The 18,458-nt window shown below is 36.1% G+C and overlaps 1 protein-coding gene and 1 long non-coding RNA gene across 51 annotated transcripts in view; both read left to right on the top strand.

Annotated features, from left to right (window-relative positions):
- ROBO2 (roundabout guidance receptor 2) overlaps nucleotides 1–18,458 on the top strand; it is a 1,676,226-nt gene that overhangs the window by 1,398,662 nt on the left and 259,106 nt on the right. The window lies entirely within an intron of this gene.
- Nucleotides 7,057–17,142, top strand: LOC146397813 (uncharacterized). The gene is made up of 2 exons (XR_014824987.1): nucleotides 7,057–10,958; nucleotides 11,428–17,142. It is a non-coding gene; the product is annotated as an uncharacterized LOC146397813 (long non-coding RNA).

The raw sequence follows: 18,458 nt of genomic DNA, 5'->3' as shown, positions 1-18,458 counted from the left end.
CAGTAGGGAATAGTTAACTTTTGTTCGCAAAGTTTATATGCACAAGCCAGTTCCTCCTGACTTTGCACTAAGGTTAAAATAGCACAAGCGGTGGAGGGTTCATGAAGAGAAGTCTGGGTCTGCAGTTCCTGAAGACCATTCCAGAGTCATTTTCCCATAAAGCCTTTTCTTTCCTCCTAGGTTGTGTATCTTTTCAATGTATACCTAGAATATCCAAAACTTAGCTTGCTTTAATGTTGCTGAATTTAATTACCTGTATATTTTGGACACCTCTTACTGCCCTCCCTGCATTAGACAGTAAGTCCCTTGAGGGTATAAACTCAGTACAAGCATAGTGCTGGGCATATGCTATGAGCATTGACTTTAGCTCTCATAGTATCCAGTGACCATTCACTTGTCAATTCTGCCATTTGTACATTCAGTAAGTATGATACTATTTGGCAAGATCAAATGTGATTCCTGCCTGAAATAAGCTTACTATATGAATGAGAAAATATCACCCCAAATTATTCCTTCATTCTCATTATGTAGAAATTCTTAAGCAAGATTTACTCATTGTAAATCAAATGTATTTAGGATAAAAGTTCTTACCTACTAAAAATCATAATTTTATGTAGTGGTTTATAAGCTTGACCAGAAGCTGATTTTCCTATCTTATTTTAGAAAATTTAATTATATCTTATATTGCTTTTGTTTATTTTTGAAAATATATTTACATGATTCTAAATTCAAAGGTAGAAAAGAATAAACAGTAAGAATTGTCTTACTAGCCTATCCAGTTGCTTTTTCCAGAGTTTTTGGTTATTCCTCCTAAAATGGTATTTGAGTATACGAAAATGTATCAAGGCAATCAGTTCCTCCCTTTTTATATAATAGTCAATTTACTCTCCATAGATTTTTGACACCTTGAACTTTTCTGTTCATATATTATGGTGATCTTTCTATATTCATACCAGAAAAAACCCTCATTTATTTCTGTGGGCTGATAAGTGATGCACTATGTGTCATGTACAAGCTGAGTTTGTTAGTTGCCTTTCATTTCTGGAATACAAATTCAGTAGGTGTTTATACACAAGTCAATTACATCCTCAAGACCATGGCAAAGATATGAGATCATGATCCATGGCAAGAGTGCCTGCTGTTGTACTATGTTGTTAAAGTCACTGAAGGTTATTGACTTTCTGTAATTGGAGTTAGATATCTGATTTAGTTGGGTCTATCAATTTCAAAAGGAAAACCCAAGATTTTGGTGTTTAATCCCTTGTGTACCTTACTTTAACCCTTTGCCATTAGATTGGACATAAACAATACTTAATATCAGTGACTAATGGCAGTGATTCTTCAGCCAGGCGGTAAAACAAAGCAGTTCAGAGCTAATCAGAAAGATACAATCAGGTATTGCCAGAGATGAGGGATATTTTTTTAATTTTCTTTGCTCTGACTCTCTGGAGTTTCTTCTTTGTAGTAATGTAATGTCTACATTTACTGGAAGAAAGCTTTATCTGCTGCATTCTTTAAATGGTGGCGCCAACTAAATCTCGTTCTTAGCAACAGGATTTTGGAAAGATTAATAAATCTTAGACTTTGTTTTGAAAGCATGCATAAGGCTTGTTTTTCCTGATTAGAAGTTAGAAGGAAAGTAACATTTTTGAAAATATATTATGATATTATTGCAAATCAATAAGTAAATATTTTTCTTCCCAATTTGAAGATGAAGCTAATATTTTGAGAACTTTGTCTTTACCAGGTATAATTTATGAGCCCTACATATAGTAACTCTTTGAATTTCTATGAGGTAGATAATGTTATTATCTTTACGTTACAGAGCAAAGGACCTGGGGAGCAGAAAACAGCAGAACTAGGATACATTAGAGACAGAATTTAAACAAACAGACAAAAGAACCAAATAAACTTAACTCTAATGCCATTATGGTTTCAGCACTGAATTTATGTGACCTCTCAGATGAGGAAATCAATTCAAAAAGCTCACAACCACATATCTTTCACGTGGCAAAGCCAGGGTTTGAACCCAGGTCCAAGACCAAAATCTATATAATCTATATAGATAAGATATGGATAAATATAGGTACAGATATAAATACATATAGAGGTAAAGATATTTGAAATACAATGTTTGTCACTGAGGTGAGTGAATTGTGTCTTTGCCTTCGCTGGACCAACCATAGATTCTTTGAAATGTTTTATAATTCCATGTCATGGTCAACTTTGCATTTGCTTCAGCATAGTTGCCCGTCTACTGAAAATTTGTTCAGGGAGTTCCCATTGTGGTGCAGTGGAAAAGAATCTGACTAGTGTCCATGAGGATGTGGGTTCAACCCCTGGTCTTGCTCAGTGGGTCAGGGATCCAGCATTGCCATGAGCTGTGGTGTAGGTCGCAGATGTGGCTCAGATACTGCACTACTATGGCTGTGGTCTAGGTGGGCAGTTGTTATTCTGATTCAATACCTAGCCTGGGAACTTCCATATATGCCGCAAGTGTGGCCCTAAAAAGCAAAAAAAAAAGTTTGTTCAATTTGTATTTCTTTTCTGGGGTCACACTTTCCCCCAAGACTGAGTATGTAGAACTGGTCAAGTTATCCATCTCTCCACGGTGTCCCTTCCTTAGTTTCTTACATAGCTTAGTTGAGGTATTTACTAACATTTTATCCTATATACTTGTTTACACGTGTGTTTCTTTTGTTAAATCTGTGATACCATTACACTAATTTGGTGGTTTGGTTTTTGTGTTATAGCAGGGTTTTGACCCTTGGAAGGCACTCAGTAAAAAAATTGAAAAATCATTCTTATACTGTTTCCAATTTGTCTAAATTAATATTTGATTAACTGTGATGAATTTGAGCTATATAACTTGCAGAAATGTAATATTGTTCGATAACGTAAAATATGGGATTATATCTTTGTACATTATATGGATAAAAAACTTTTAGTAATAGCTTAAATGATTTTTATCTTTCATTACTGTATATGAATCAATCATTTTATGTCTCTCAATTCTGGTACAGGCATATCTTGGAGGTATTTTGGTCGGTTCCAGACCACTGGAATAAAGTGGACATTGCAATAAACCCAGTCACACAAAATTCCCAGTGCATATAACAGTTATGTTTACATTACAGTGTATATTTCAGTCTAAGTGTATAATACCATTATGTTTAAAAATACTGACTGTACGTACCGTATTTTAAAAAATACTTGGAGTTCCTGTCGTGTCTCAGTGGTTAACGAATCCAACTACGAACCATGAGTTTGCGGATTCGATCCCTGGCTTTGCTCAGTGGGTTAAGGATCCGGCGTTGCTATGAGCTGTGGAGTAGGTTGCAGACGCGGCTCAGATCCCGCATTGCTGTGGCTGGCAGCTACAGCTCCGATTAGACCCCTCGCCTGGGAACCTCCACATGCTGTGGGTATGGCCCTAGAAAAGACAAAAAGACAAGAACAAAAACAAAAACAAAAACCAACAACAAAAAAACGATTGATTTAAAAAAAAAAAAAAAAAAAAAAAAAAAAAAAAAAAAAAACCACTAGCTATCATCTGTACCTTCAGGGAATTATTATCTTTTTGCTCTAGTAAAATCAAAGATCACTGACTATAGATCCTCATAACAAAGTCATAATGAAAAAGGTTGAAATATTGGGAAAATTTCCAAAATAAGACATAGAGACACCAATTGAACAAGTACTGTTGGAAAAGTGGCACTAATAGGCTTGCTTGACACAGAATTACCACAAACCTTCAATTTTTAAAAAAATCAAACAAACCAAACCCCACAGTAGCTGTGAAATACAATAAAGCAAAGAGCAATAAAATGAGGAGGTACGGCTTGCTCTAAAATTCCTAGTCTTGATCCTATACCTCTTTTCCAAGTCCTCCTTCCCTCCTGCTCTTTGCTTCATCAGGATCCCTCCCTGTTCCATCCATCAGTCCCTTCCTGGCCTTGCTGCTCTTTCCCCAGATGACATTCAGCTGCAGGCTCCCATTTACCTATCTTGGTCCCCAGAGAGGACCTGGATTCTGTGTCAACTCAGTTGTTAGCTTTCACCCTCCACCTCTCAGCCAGGCACATCATTTGTCTTATCCCCAGGGAAAAGAAAAGTTATTTGAATTGTCCTAAAACACTCAGAAGGACCTACTGGATAGTTACTTCTGAAGCACAGTTTCTACTATTATGTATGAAACAAGGAACATTATCAAAACCCACAAGCAAGGAGTTCCTATTGCAGCTCAGCAGAAACGAATCCGACTAGGAACCATGAGGTGGTGGGTTTGATCCCTGGTCTTGCTCAGTGGGTTAAGGATCCAGCATGGCTGTGGGTGTGGTGTAGTCTGGCAGCTGTAGCTTCAGTTTGACCCCTAGCCTGGGAACCTCCATATGCCACAGGTGCAGCTCTAGAAAGCAAAACAAACAAACAAACAAATAAAGGTTGTCAGTGAACAATCTGAATTTTTTCCTTGTTAATTCATAGTATACCCCCAAATCCTCCTTTTTGGGGGAAGAAATCAAAAGAATGCAGTTTTTACTTGAGAAGCTGGAATGCACGACTACAGTGAGCTGTTTACACTTCTCCTTCTTCATTATCTTTCCTTTTGAAAGTGAGACGGTATGGACCTGAGCACTTCATGGAATGCTGGCCTTTTGTCTTCCTCTCAGACTATCATAGGGAAGGAGGAGAATGACGAGGTTGAGAGGTTGAGGAAAGTGTTACGAGAGCAAGGACCAAAATGTAACATCAAGGTTAAAACATTTCAAACTATGTGGGACAAATTAATACAAAAGTAGAAAATGGAAATAAAAGGGGAATGATAATGGTAAATCACAGCTGGGGATTTTTTGGAATTCAAGCACTAATAGAATTGATAGCGCTTTATTTTCTTATACACTTGAAGTTCTAGTGTCCTTTCTTTCTCTTTTTTTTTCTTTCGTCAGAGCAGCAGCGGGTGTTACAGAGATCATTTCAGTGGTGAAGCTGTGTGAAGATGAATGTTCCTCTCATTCTCTTCACTGATTAGTACCATCCCAAATGGCAAGTGTGATAAACTCTGATCTTTTGATGCCATTCCCGTATCCCCACCCCAGCCTCAAACTCAAAGCGAGTAAGATCAGAGTGTTCCTTTTGCTTTTTGCCCTTGCAAAGGAAACTGGCATTTCTCCCCCATTTCTTCTTAAAGCAGGCATTTAGAATAATCAAGACAGCATTCTTACATTTCCTGTTTCCATGGAATCTATAGAAGGTTGAAAGTATCCCGGATGCCCTGTTAGCCCATAAAACCATTATCAGATTTCCAGTCTCTTGAGTTTAACTTAGATCTTCAGAAATATAATGCAGGGCTGTTTTCAACAGAGAAACGCTGCATGAAGGGCCTTTTGAATGATAGCTTCTAAACTTTCAGTATCCCTTTGATAATTTCACACTCTGACTATTTTTGCATCTTTCTGACATTTGCAGTTCCCTTGAGGCATATATTCCAGTGCACACACTACCCATGGTTAGATAATCACAAGTTTAGATATTTGTGAATGTTTAGGTTCTGAAGAAGAAAAATGACTTCAGGCAAGGATACTTGTCAACATAATCATAGAAAAACTCAGAAAATTCCATTTGCATGTATTCACATATGTGAGTAGTTAGGTTTGTTTCCCTCTCATATGATTCTTTTTTATTTTTGCTATTGTTATTTTATTTTTCATGGATTGTCTCAAGTCACTTAATTTTAAACCAGAGTAAATTCATCATGGAAATTTTCTGATTTGTTGGGGAAGGCGTATGTGAAACTTGATGCTGTTTTGACATGAAATCTATTTTTTCTGCGAGAGAAATTTAAAGTGTCTAGGAGATTTTTTACCCCCCAGTGGAGAATATGCACTAAATGCCCAAGCTAAGTTTGTCCTTGATGCTTTGCAAAGAACTCAAAATTTCCAATGGAGTCAGATATTTCAAGCACATACCAACAATTGAACGCATGTTAAAATAGATTCTTGGAGTTCCCACTGTAGCACGGTGGGTTAAGGATCCAACCGCAGTGGCTTGTGTTGCTTCAGAAGCTCAGGTTTGATCTCTGGCTCTGTGCAGTGGGTTAAGAATCCAGCATTGCTGCAGCCATGGCATAGTTTGCAGCTGCAGCTTACATGGAGTCCCTGTCCCAGGAGAATCCATATGCCACAGGTGAGGCCCAAAATAAATTTAAAAAAAAAAAAGATTCTTGGAGTTCCCTGGTGGCCTAGTAGTTAAGCATTTGGTATTGTCACTGCTGTGGCTTTGATTCAATCCCTGTCCCTGGAACTTCCATGTGCCACAGGTGTGGCCAAAAATAAATACAAAAAATAATTAATTAAATTAAATATTCTTTAGTTCTTGATTTTATTTTTGAACGGAGGAGTAAATGGCAAAGCTTTGAATAAAAAGTTGTGTACAATAAAATCGAATCTGGAAAGCTATGAAAAATATTACATGATATGAAAATTAAAGACACAAAAACATAAAGTTTCACATTACATTTTGTGATTAAAAATTCATAAACTTGATAGACTTTTTAAAAACACTGTTAAAATGAAAACATTCTAAATTGTAACATTAAAATACTAGCAAAATGCCCTCCTTTAAAAGAGATGAATTTTTAATATTTCTTTCATTTTTATTTATTACTAATATATCAATAAAATATTTTGCCTGAGAATTTAAAATTGATGTTTGATTTTTGCTTTTCTTTTGTTCCTTTTCATAGATTTATTTAATCTGCTAGTTTCTGGCTGTTGGGAAGTATAAAATAGGCAACTAATTCATATACCTTTAAAATGATAATTTTTAAAATTATATTTTATTAATTTTCCTGCAGTCTCCTGATACTTAAGTAAAAATGTTTCTATTGCTACATTGTGGATAGTTGATAAGGAAAGATTCTGGAACCTCTTATTAACGGTGTCTTCTTGGACACATTGTTTAACCTCAGTTTTATCATTTATTAATTGGTGATAATAGTGGTTCCTAATTCAAAGGGCTAAGCTGAAGATTAAATGGACACATATGGTAAGAGAGCTTGGCTCTCAGTGATGAAATAGCTACTGCTATTACTTTGCTATGATTTTCAATCTGAAAGCTATTAATTCGGGAACTCTTGTCTACATTTTGCCGTGGCAGAAAGGGCAACTGGGAAGATGCCACCTATGGGATATTTAAGATTTGGGATATTTTCTTTCCCTTTTCTTCACTCATGGTTCTTTTTAACAGAAGAGATCTTTCATCCATTATATAATCTTTAATATTCTATAGCTATTCATTACTTTGGTCCTTGCCTAAGTTAATTCAGATCAAATCGCTAAAAATCTTGGGCTTTATTTGTGTGTGTTTGGGGAGGGAAGAGATTATATTTAGCACACTTAGGTAAAAAAAATTGTGCGAAAAATTTGAGAGGTATTCCAGAAAGAATTAGCCAATTGACAAAAACAAATATGTTTTCCTGAGTTTTTTTACATGTAAAATTTGACAAAAATGTTTGCAAAACCATGAATCAGAACCAGTACTACTTTTTCCACATACCCTCTTTACACATAAATATATGTGATATTTGGCTGGAGATTAGTAATTATTTATTAGAGTGCTAAAATCTACATATTTATCAACTGAAATGCTTTAGGATTTTTTGTGCCAAGCTGAAATATATCAGTTGATCTTTCCCAGGTACTCTGATAATACTTTCAACTGACTGGATTGCAGTTAAGTTACTACTAATCTCATTCCAGCAAATCCATTTGTTTCTTGATTTTCCAATCTCTGGCTCTTACGCTACTTATTTTATGCAAAGCAGTCTTCTTAAAAAAGATGCTAAGACTATAAAGTACTCCTGAGGTCCATTTCCTGAGGTCTTCTATTTAAACAGGAAGATAACGTCCTCTCTTCAAACTCGTACAAACAATTGCATGATAGCCTTGAGGTCACTCATTGCTCAGAAGATTGCATGCTGTTTGGAAACAAATATTGCAGCTTACTGGTCTATATGGCTTTCAACCCAGTACTTTACCTGAAACAAATGATACTCGCTAAATCTCAGTTTAATTCATAAAATAATAAACAAATAAATATAAACCTTTAAAAAATTCCACAACATATTTTGCATGCTCCTTATAGAGTCTTGAGTCATAAATAAGATAAAACTAAATTTTGAATTACGGGTTTATTGTGCTGAGGTCCCATTATGGCCCTCAAGTTGCCCATTCGGGATTTGGAATTCTAATTCAATGTGGAAGGCTAGTCCCTAAGGCTTCTATGATTGCAACCTGCGATACCTTAGACCTCCTCCATGTGAAATTTTCCTGGTGCTACTTTGCCGTAAAGAAACAAATGGGAGACGGGATAAGGTGCTGGAATAGAAGGACTGGAGCTCATCTTCTCTCATAAAAGCAACAAAATTACAACCAACTGCTCAACTACCTTCAACCAAAAAGACTGCAAACTATACCTTTTGAGTTACGAGAATTGGAAATACTGAGCGGTAGAATATGTTTGTAGACTTGATGGATAAAACCTTACATAGTGTGTGAATCTTCCTCTCTATCCCTCCCTCTTCAAAATTTCCCACGATTTCAAAGCTGTTGGCCCATTGAATTGTTAACTTTGAGAGACAGCTTGGTAATTAGAAACACCTGCAATGTTCTATTAGCATCCAAGCTCTGTGGTTTCAAATATGAAGTTTGTTTGTTTGCTTTAAAATTTGTTGTAGCATCTGTGAGTGATTTTAGTAGCATCGTGCTATTATTTTAACATTCACAATTATTATTATTTTAAATCTTTTCAATATCCATGGCAGTATCATTGAGGTGACCTTTTAGTGGTAGTACCTGGATCTAGAAAATACATCTGGAAATAAATGACTTTGGCACAGAGTTTAGCAATGATAAAAAGCCAGAAAGAAACTTAAACACCCACCTTGGTATATCTGAGGAAGCCCACTCTCCAGATATCTCTTATACCTATTCCATGGGAAAACTGAGTTACACAGTTTTCCATTCTGTAAGGTCATTGGAATGAACCCTCAAATGAGATGGGACTCCTCAGTTCACAACCATATCTTATATGAATTTTTTGCCACATAGAAGGACCTTGCTAAGTTCTCCTGTCTTATGAACAGTGCAGACACCTTGCTGCAGAGTTAAATGATTTACTCAAAACCCTGCAAAAAGTGAGTGACACAGCAGGGATTTTCCTATCACATCATCCCTCCCCTCCCCTTCCCTTCCCTTCCCTTCTCTTTTAGGGCTGCACCTGCAGCATGAGGAATTTCCCCACGCTAGGGGTTGAATTGGAGATGCAGCTGCTGGCCTACACCATAGCTACAGCAACACCAGGATCTGCACCTATGCCACAGCTTGCAGCAGTGTTGGATCATTAATCCACTGAACAAGGCCAGGGATTGAATCCACATCCCTCAAGGACACTATGTCGAGTTCTTAACCCTCTGAGCCACAATGGGATCTCCAATATCCCATCATTTCTAATCCTACATCTAAAAATAAAATCTAGCAGCATCAGTAGCAACAGCAATACAACAAAGAAACAAACATATGAAATACTATACTGTAAACTGGTAATGACATTTGTATTTTGTTATTCTAATGGTGGTGTTTGTTCAGGGCTTTCTAAGGACAAACCATGCTAAATATTTTACTCTCATTTTATTATTTTAACTTTATTGGAAACACTCAGAAGTGGACGTTGATTTTATACTTATTTTGTAAGTGATAAAAATAGGACTTAGAAAGGTTAAATAACTTTCCCCAGGTTGCATAGCCAGTAGGAACTGATTCAAATTCTGACCTTAGACCATGTTCTCATAATTGAAGCACTAATGAATGTTGACCAAAGAGCTATCACCTACTTAAAAAAGAATGATAACATGGAAAGCTTAATTTTCTAAAGCATACAGAGATTTCTTGAATACATTTAACTACAATTGGGACTACAACAATTCTAGAAAAGAACTATTGTAGCAGCATTTCTTTTAGAGTTACATTAGGTGCATTTGTAGCAGCACTCGAGGGTCACGGGTTGTTTTATTAAAACATGGTGTCTTGGAGTTCCCGCTGTGGTGCAGTGGGTTAAGAACCTGACCGCAGTGGTACAGGTCACTGCAGAAGCCCTGGTTTGATCCTTGGACTGGGGCATTGGGTTAAAGGATCTGATGTTGTCCCAGCTGTGGCATGGGTAGCAGCTGGGGATCAGATTCGATCCCTAGCCCGGGAACTTCCCTATGCCTCAGGTGCAGCCATAAACAAACAAAAACCCATGAACAAACAAAAACCCAATAACATGGTATCTTAACTGTGAATACTCACAGTTAAGTTTTTCAACCAGATTATTATTTTTTGTAAGTTGGTTTTGCCTGTACAAATGGGAACAATTTGAAGGTCCCATTTTAAACTATTTTTGCTTTATTTATGATTGATGAATATAGCCTGACCCACTGCTTACCACTGCCAAGTGATCAGATGTTTATAGCAAATTTAGTTGTATTCTCTGAGTATCTATAAGCAGTCCAAACTGTGTTCTCATTCAGACACACATATGCATGTGTGTGTGTGTAGGGACACACACACGTGTCCACGTGTATTTTCCTATGAAGGCATCGTTTTACTAAAATGTAAAAGGATGTGGATTCTCTTCTCAATTCATATTGAAAAAATGAAAATGTCGGGTGTTCCCTTCTCTTCCCTTCCCCTCACCCTTTCTCCCTTCCTTTTTTTCATGATTAACACCAAGTTCTAGTTCTGGGAAGAAGTGGTGTATCTTAAGTACTTTATCACACTTTTCTATTTGTGGCCTTTTATCTCCATAGTAAATTGACTGTAAATCAAGAATGAACTTTAATACACAAATAAAATCCATTAAAAATGCCTTAAAGAGCAATGTTCTCTAAATGTAATTTTTTTTTTTTTCTTTTTAGGACTGTATCCATGCCATACACAAGTTCCCAGGCTAGGGGTTGAATCCACGCTGCAGCTGCCAGCCTAACCCACGGCCACAGCAATGCAGATCCAAGACATGCCTGCAACCTACACCATGATTCACGGCAACACCAATCCTTTAACCCACTCACGGAGGTCAGGGATCAAACCCAAATCCTCATGGATACTAGTCAGGTTCTTAACCCACTGAGCCACAATGGGAACTCTTAAAACTAATTTTAATGTGGAAACAGGATTAGCATTCTTAACTGTAGAATGTACAAAAAATTCAAAATTTGCTGCAAAGGGTTTTGTTTTTCTAATTTAATCTCTTATTTAAAAAACATTTCCTCCTCCCTCCCTAAATATAGCCTACCAATTTAGTAGCCATTTAATGCAGGGGCCTTTTTACATTTAAAATGTTAACAATTAGGAGTTCCTGTTGGGGCTCAGCAGAAAAGAATCTGACTAGTATCCATGAGGTCGCAGGTTCAATCCCTGGCATCACTCAGTGGGTTAAGGTTCTGGTGTTGCTGTGAGCTGTGGTTTTGGTCGTAGACATGGCTCAGATCTGGTGTTGCTGTGGCTGTGGCATAGGCCAGCACCTATGGCTCCGACTGGACCCCTAGCCTGGGAACCTCCATATGCCTCAGGTGCAGCCCTAAAAGTTTTAAAAAAAGAAAAGTTAGCAATTAAAGAATATAAAAATTTCAGTTCCCTATTTGCACTGGTCGTATTTTAACTGCTCGAGCCACCTGTGTTTATTGGCTACTCTGTTAGACAGCACAGATATAGAACATGTCCGTCGTCACAGATGATGTTCTCTTGACAGCATTGCCCAAGATAGTTGGATATTGAACTAATCAAAAAAATCAGAAAGTATATATGTATGTCTACATATATGTAAATTCTTCTTTCTTTGTTCCTTCCTTTTATTTATTTTTAATTTATCTCTTTGAATAATTTAATTTTTGACCTAAGGCATTAACTTATTTTTGGATATTTCAGCAAGATCACATTGGCTATCACTCTATATCCACATAGATGCTTGTTTGAGGTATCACTTGCAGCTGGTATGGATACTAAGTCTAGAGTTGTGCTTCTCCAGGCTATGGCAAGGCAGGGTTGTACTTATACTTTGTCTTATACTTCATAATGTTCACCAGAAAGGAATAAAATGAAGATGATAACATTGTGATTTTTACCAGATAGTAGAATGCTATAAATGCAATGATCTATATCCAGAAGAGAGAAAATGTGTTTTCCCAAATATCAGTCTTGGGCCACCTATAGAGGGATGAAAATCAGAGAAATGATGGTGGGAAGAGCCAAATCCTCAAGCCAGTTTCTGAGCCCTTTCTTCCACATCAACCTTGTAGCTTTGAGTGCATCCCAGGTTACCTGTTTTACCTTAGCTATAGGTGATCTGTAAATTGATTAATTACCTCCTGGAAAATCTAAAATTATCATGTATAAAAATATCCCAGTCAACTGCTTTATGCTTTGCTTTTCTTCTTGGTCTATTCTTTTTTTTTTTTTTTTTTCATTTAAAGGTTTTATTGAAATATAGTTGATTGTGCAATGTTGTAACTAATTTCTGCTGTACAACAAAGCGATTCATTTATACATGTATACACATCCATTCTTTTTCAGATTCTTTCCCCCATATGTTATCATGGAATATTGGCTCTGTTCCCTGTGGTATATAGCAGGCCCCAGTTGGACAATGATTCCATACCACAGTGTGCATATGCCAATCCTAAACCCCCAGATCATCCCTCTCCTCAACCTGTCCCCTTTGGTAACCAAAAGTTTGTTTTCCAAATCTGTGAGTCTGTTTCTGTACTCCAAATAAGTTCATTTGCATACTTTTAAGATTCCACATATAAGTGAAATCATATGATGTTTCTCTTTCACTGTCTGACTAACTTCACTTAGTATGATAATCTCTAGGTCTATTGGTATTGCTGCAAATGACATTATTTCATTCTTTTTTATGGCTGAGTAATATTCCATTGTATATATGTATCACATCTTCTTTATCCATTCCTCTGTCAATGGACATTTAGGTTGCTTCCATGTCTTGGTTATAATAAATAATGCTGCAGTGAACGTTGGATTTTTTTTCTGTTTAGATGCTCAAGAGTCAGATTGCTGGATCATAAGGTATGTCTACGTTTAGTTTTTTGAGGAACCTCCAAACTGTTTTCCATAGTGGTTGTACCAATTTACATTTCCACCAACAGTGTCTGAGGGTTCCCTTTTCTTTGCATCCTCTCCAGGATTTATTGTTTGTTGACTTTTTGATGGTGGCCATTCTGGCTGGTATAAGGTGGTACCTCATAGTAGATTTGATTTGCATTTCTCTAATAAGAAACTTTGAGCATCTTTTCATGTGTTTTTTGGTCATCTCTATGTCTTCATCAGAGAAATGTCTGTTTAGGTCTTCTGCCCATTTTTTGATTGGGTTGTTTGGGTTTTTTTGATATTGAGCTGCAGGAAGTGTATATTTTGGAGATTAATCCCTTGTCAGTTGCTTGATCTACGTATATTTTTTTCCCATTCTGTGGGTTGTTGTTTTGATTTTTTTTAAAGGTTTCTTCTGCTGTGCAAAAACTTTTAAGTTTAATTAGGTCCCATTTGTTTATTTTTATTTTTATTTTCACTGCTCTAGGAGGTGGATCTGAAAAGATATTGCTGCAGTTTATGTCAGAGAGTGTTCTGCCTAGGTTTTTCTCTAAGAGTTTTATTGTATTCAGTCTCATCTTTAGGTTTTTAATCCATTTTAAGTTTTTTTTGTGTATGGTGTTAGAGACTAATTTCATTCTTTTACATGTTTCTGTCCAGTTTTCCCAGCACCGCTTATTGAAGAGACTATATTTTCTTCATGATAGTCTTGCTTCCTTTTTCATAGCTTAGTTGACCATAGGTATGTGGGTTTATTTCTACTCTTTCTATACTGTTCAATTGATCTGTATTTGTTTTTGTGCCAGTACCATGCTGATTTGATGACTGTAGCTTTGTAGTATTGTCCACAGTCAGGGAGCCTGATTCCTCCAGCTCCGTTTTTCTTTCTCAGAGTTCCTTCAGCTATTCAGAATCTTTTGTATTTCCATACATATTTTAAAATTTTTGTTCTAGTTCTGTGAAGAATGCCATTGGTAATTTGATAGGGGTTGCATTGAATCTGAAGATTGCTTTGGGTGGTATTGTCATTTCGACAATATTGATCCTTCCAATCCAAGAGCATGGTATATCTTTCCATCTGTTCTTATTATTCCTGCAAACATCACATTCAATGTATACACTGTGTTTGAAGAAGTTCTCATTGAGGTGATTACCCTGCTGAGTCCCCAACATCCTAACAACCCTGGGCGTTTCTCCAGTCTCCATCTTTCATTAGATCTGTATCTACCTTGCAGATAAGTGAATACATGTTTTCGTTCCTTCTATATACTTTCTGGATGTGTTCTAGTACCTTTGGGTTCCAAGTCTGCCTTCATATAGACACCCTCCTGAGTTCCGAGTCTCATAGTTTTGAATCTGCTGTGTCCCCCTCAAAAGGCTTTGATTTCACCCTTTAAAATCTTTCCCTCTCCTGGACCCCAGGGGTCTATGCATTTAGAGGGGAATATTATTTTCTGTACTATTTTATGGATTAATTTATTCATAGTGTCAGGTATTGTACTAGCAGTTGAGAAAATAAGAGGCATAAGACAAAACACCACCCCAGAAAATTGCTTATAACCTGAAGTATTTGTTCAAAGCTGAGTTTCCATTAGAATTGCCTGACCTTATACTACAATATGATATGTAAATATGAAAACAGAAAACATTCCTTTTCGTAAAGTGAGAAGTATATATACCTTGGTGTGTTTATTTTTTGATTTTTTAATTTTTTTACAGCTGTCTCTATGGCATATGGAAGTTCCCAGGCTAGGGGTCAAATTGGATCTGCAGCTAAGGCCTATGCCACAGCCACAGCTACACTGGATCTGAGCTGCATCTGTGACCTACTCTGCAGCTTGTGGCAACACCAAATCCTTAACCCACCAAGTGAGGCCAGGGATCAAACCCGCATCCTTAAGGAGACAACAAGGGGTCCTTAACCCACTGAACCACAATGGAAACACCTGCCTTGGTATGTTTAGATCATTTCTTTTGTTTTCTAATATCTATTGTCCATATCCTTTCTTCTCTCATGAGACTTATTATTACTTCAAAAACTAAATTTTAGCCAGGTCATGCATAAGAGATTTTATCTATGGAGGAAATGGCAGTGTGAAATAAGAACTATCAAAGCAGTGATATTTAAGGAAGCTTTGATGTCAAATTGGAGGTTGGCATTTTAGTTTAGAAGTGTATTCATCTATTCTTTGATCTCATAAATCATATTTAAACTGTTAATAGCTGCAGTAGTGAAGTTTCTGTGAACTCTAGAAATGAAGACTTGCTAGTATGGCCCAACATGTATCTTTAATAAACTCTGGTTTTGAGTTACTAAAATTCAATCTATTTGACTGTGTCAGGAGAGCTTTAATGTCCTTCACTGTGCAAATTTTGTTTCTGTCACCCTTGACAAATCCTAATAGGGATTAATTTAGTTATGGGTGACATAATAAGCTGCAACAGTAACCCAGCATTCTGTCCATTCTGTCCCAGATCCAAGCTACTCATGAATGAGCTTTGCTTTTCCTGCTGCAGGCAGGAACTTTGCTTCATCTACAGTGGCCACAGAAATCCTGGCCTCTTCTTTCTATCTGTCACTTGTTCTTATTTAACATAAACTCTTTCTTTCTCGTGTGGCTCAATTTGAAATTATATATTATGGAGGTATTTGAAATTGCAGTAATAAATATGTGTTCTACACATTTTTAATCACTTGCCAGTCTGCATTAGCCTTTTAATTATTAATAAAGTGAAATCCATTGATTTCCTCTAGTTGTTCGAACATGAGTCTGACCTAATCCTGCCTCAGGCTTGAGGGGTTCTGAGATGAACAGCAAATCCTTGAGCTAAACATTAATTTTGTAGGATTTAAACATGGTACTATTTTTTATTCCTAAAGGAGGCTACTCCTTTGTCTTTTTCCTTTTGAATTTGCAGAAGTATTATGAACTTTGGTCTCTTTCATGTTATACATACAAAGTAAATCTTGGACAAAACAAGTTTGTGATGCCACTGAAATTTGACCTTTCTCATTATTTTGTGTGATATTAGAAATTTTACCATGAATGCTTGTAAAATGATAGGTTCAGAAGACTTTAATACCATTTTTAATTTGAATTGATGCACATTTATCAGTAGAGCATTTCTGCCTTTTCTGTGTTAGGAAAAGCTTTTTTTCTAGTTGTATTTCAAAGCATGTTAAAATAACACATTTGGATTTCTTTCAGATTTTTTTAATGAAATCTCATTTTCTGTTTCCCTTTGTTCATTGACATAATATCAGTTGACATATTTTTATTTCTTCTACCTATAGAAATTGAATGATATATCAATTTCCCTTCTCAATCTCCTGATAATTGTAAAGGTGTATTACATAGTCTGGCAAGATTGCTTTTGAATGGAAATTTATATTTGGTTTGATTTGCCTGTTTTTTTTTTTTTTTTGGAAAAACACAATTTAAAGCTTTAGTAGCTGGTGAACAGCATGAGTTAAAACTTCTAGAAGACAGAAAATAAGTATAAATAACTTATCTCATTCTCTATGCTCAAATTTTGTTTCTTAAGAATAGAAGAAAAATTGCCTATGGCTGCGATACCACACACTTATTAGCATGTAGTAAGTTACTTACAGATATATGAATGAATTTCTTATTTAATTAACAATCTTATATTCTGTGATAAACTTCTCAAACAATGATGTTTTGATGATGATAACTCTTTAGCCAGGAGTTTGTGATAATCCAGAATATTCATATTTGAAGAAAATTGATTACAGCTCTTACTGATCCAAATGTCAGAATATTATTATTCAGTCATCATTAATTTACTATTCAGATTTAACATGAGTATTTAACTTGATCAGTTTGGTTATTCCTTCCTTGCAACCAAATTTGTAGTTTCACTTAATACAGTGTGCTTATAGAATATAATTATGTTTTTTCTGCTAATTTATTAAAATATACAGTAGACTTCATCAAACTAGAGTTAATGTAAATATTTATAAATGGAAGCTGAGAAATGGAAGGTTACAAGTGTTTATTTGACCAAACAGTGGCCAAAAAAAAAAAAAAAAAAAAAATGTTTTCATGTGTGCAGCCTTTCTTTCCCTGTATGGCAAGCCCTCATAACTGCTTCTGATCCCAAATCTCAGGGAATTTGTTTCCAACACCATAATAATCTTTCAAAAGCAACTGTGATTATAGTAACTTCAAAGCTGCAAGCGTCTGTACTTTAAGATGGGCCAATGGAAGCTAGCATTCGTCTTTCAAAAAAAAAGCAGTCCTGCTTTTCCCTGCTGCCACTTAGAGGGGCTTCCTCAGGGACCTTGTTAGATGCTTTCATGTGAAGACCATTTGACCCACTTCTGATTAGTGTGCAGGTTTTCATGGCAGTGGCTTCTGGGAGGGAGATGCCGTTGGCCTGTCGCCTCCCTCTTCTTGAAGTGAAAGAAAACTCTCAGTGGAATATATTAAGGATAATAAAGGGAAGAAGAAACACCGGCTAAAAGAAGGGTGAAATATTGAACTACTATTTAAAAAATTCAACAAACACGTATTTCTATACCAATTATTAAGATAATAACACAGGTTCCTCTTTTTTTTGTTCAGAAGAGTTTAACTTTTTCATTTCTTTTGCTGGCAGTATTTCAGAAACATGTGTTTTCCAAATGCAAAAAGTCAGTGACTTTGTAGTTCATTTTACCTTGGGTCAGTCAGTTTTCTTTTATTTCTTTTCTTTTATTTATTTCTTTTTATTTCTTTTATTTCTATGTTTTATTTCTATGTTTAGAATAACACCAAAAAAGATATTGAAATGCCTTTACAAGTAGCAATAAAGGGATGAAGAATGTCTTGATTTTAATGTTTCTAATAATTTTTACTATAGCTTTTACAGTGCTAGGTAAAATCTTCCCTCGCCCAATTACCTGTTGGCATGAATATCAGCAACAGTGTTGACATCAAGGTATCAGCAAGCTTCTAACCATATCATGCCACCTTTAAAATCCAATGCCAATTCTTCAGTAATAACTATTACTCATCTTGGAATTTATTTAAGGTCCAGCTTGCATGAATAGGCCCAGTATTTCCCTTTTCTTGTACGAACAGGCTGCTTACACCCACGAAGGCAAAGTATATAGAAAATAGTTTTTCTTGTTATTTTAATTTATGTATATCTGCAGAATCCAGCGTATGCATTCCTTTTTCTTCCTCCTCCAATTTAGGATTACAGCAGTCTAATCTTCCATTAGGATAGGTTGTTTAAATGCAGTTTATTGCACATCACAGTAGATTCCACACACAGTATTCAAGTTCTCTCATTTTTAATTTCTCTTGC

The sequence above is a fragment of the Sus scrofa genome, chromosome 13 (genome assembly GCF_054392235.1).
Source record: "Sus scrofa isolate SSC_HxYL_T2T_F1_AM1 chromosome 13, Sscrofa_HxYL_maternal_Yorkshire_Landrace_v2.0, whole genome shotgun sequence".
NCBI lineage: Eukaryota > Metazoa > Chordata > Mammalia > Artiodactyla > Suidae > Sus > Sus scrofa.
This window is presented reverse-complemented; position numbering and strand designations above follow the sequence as displayed.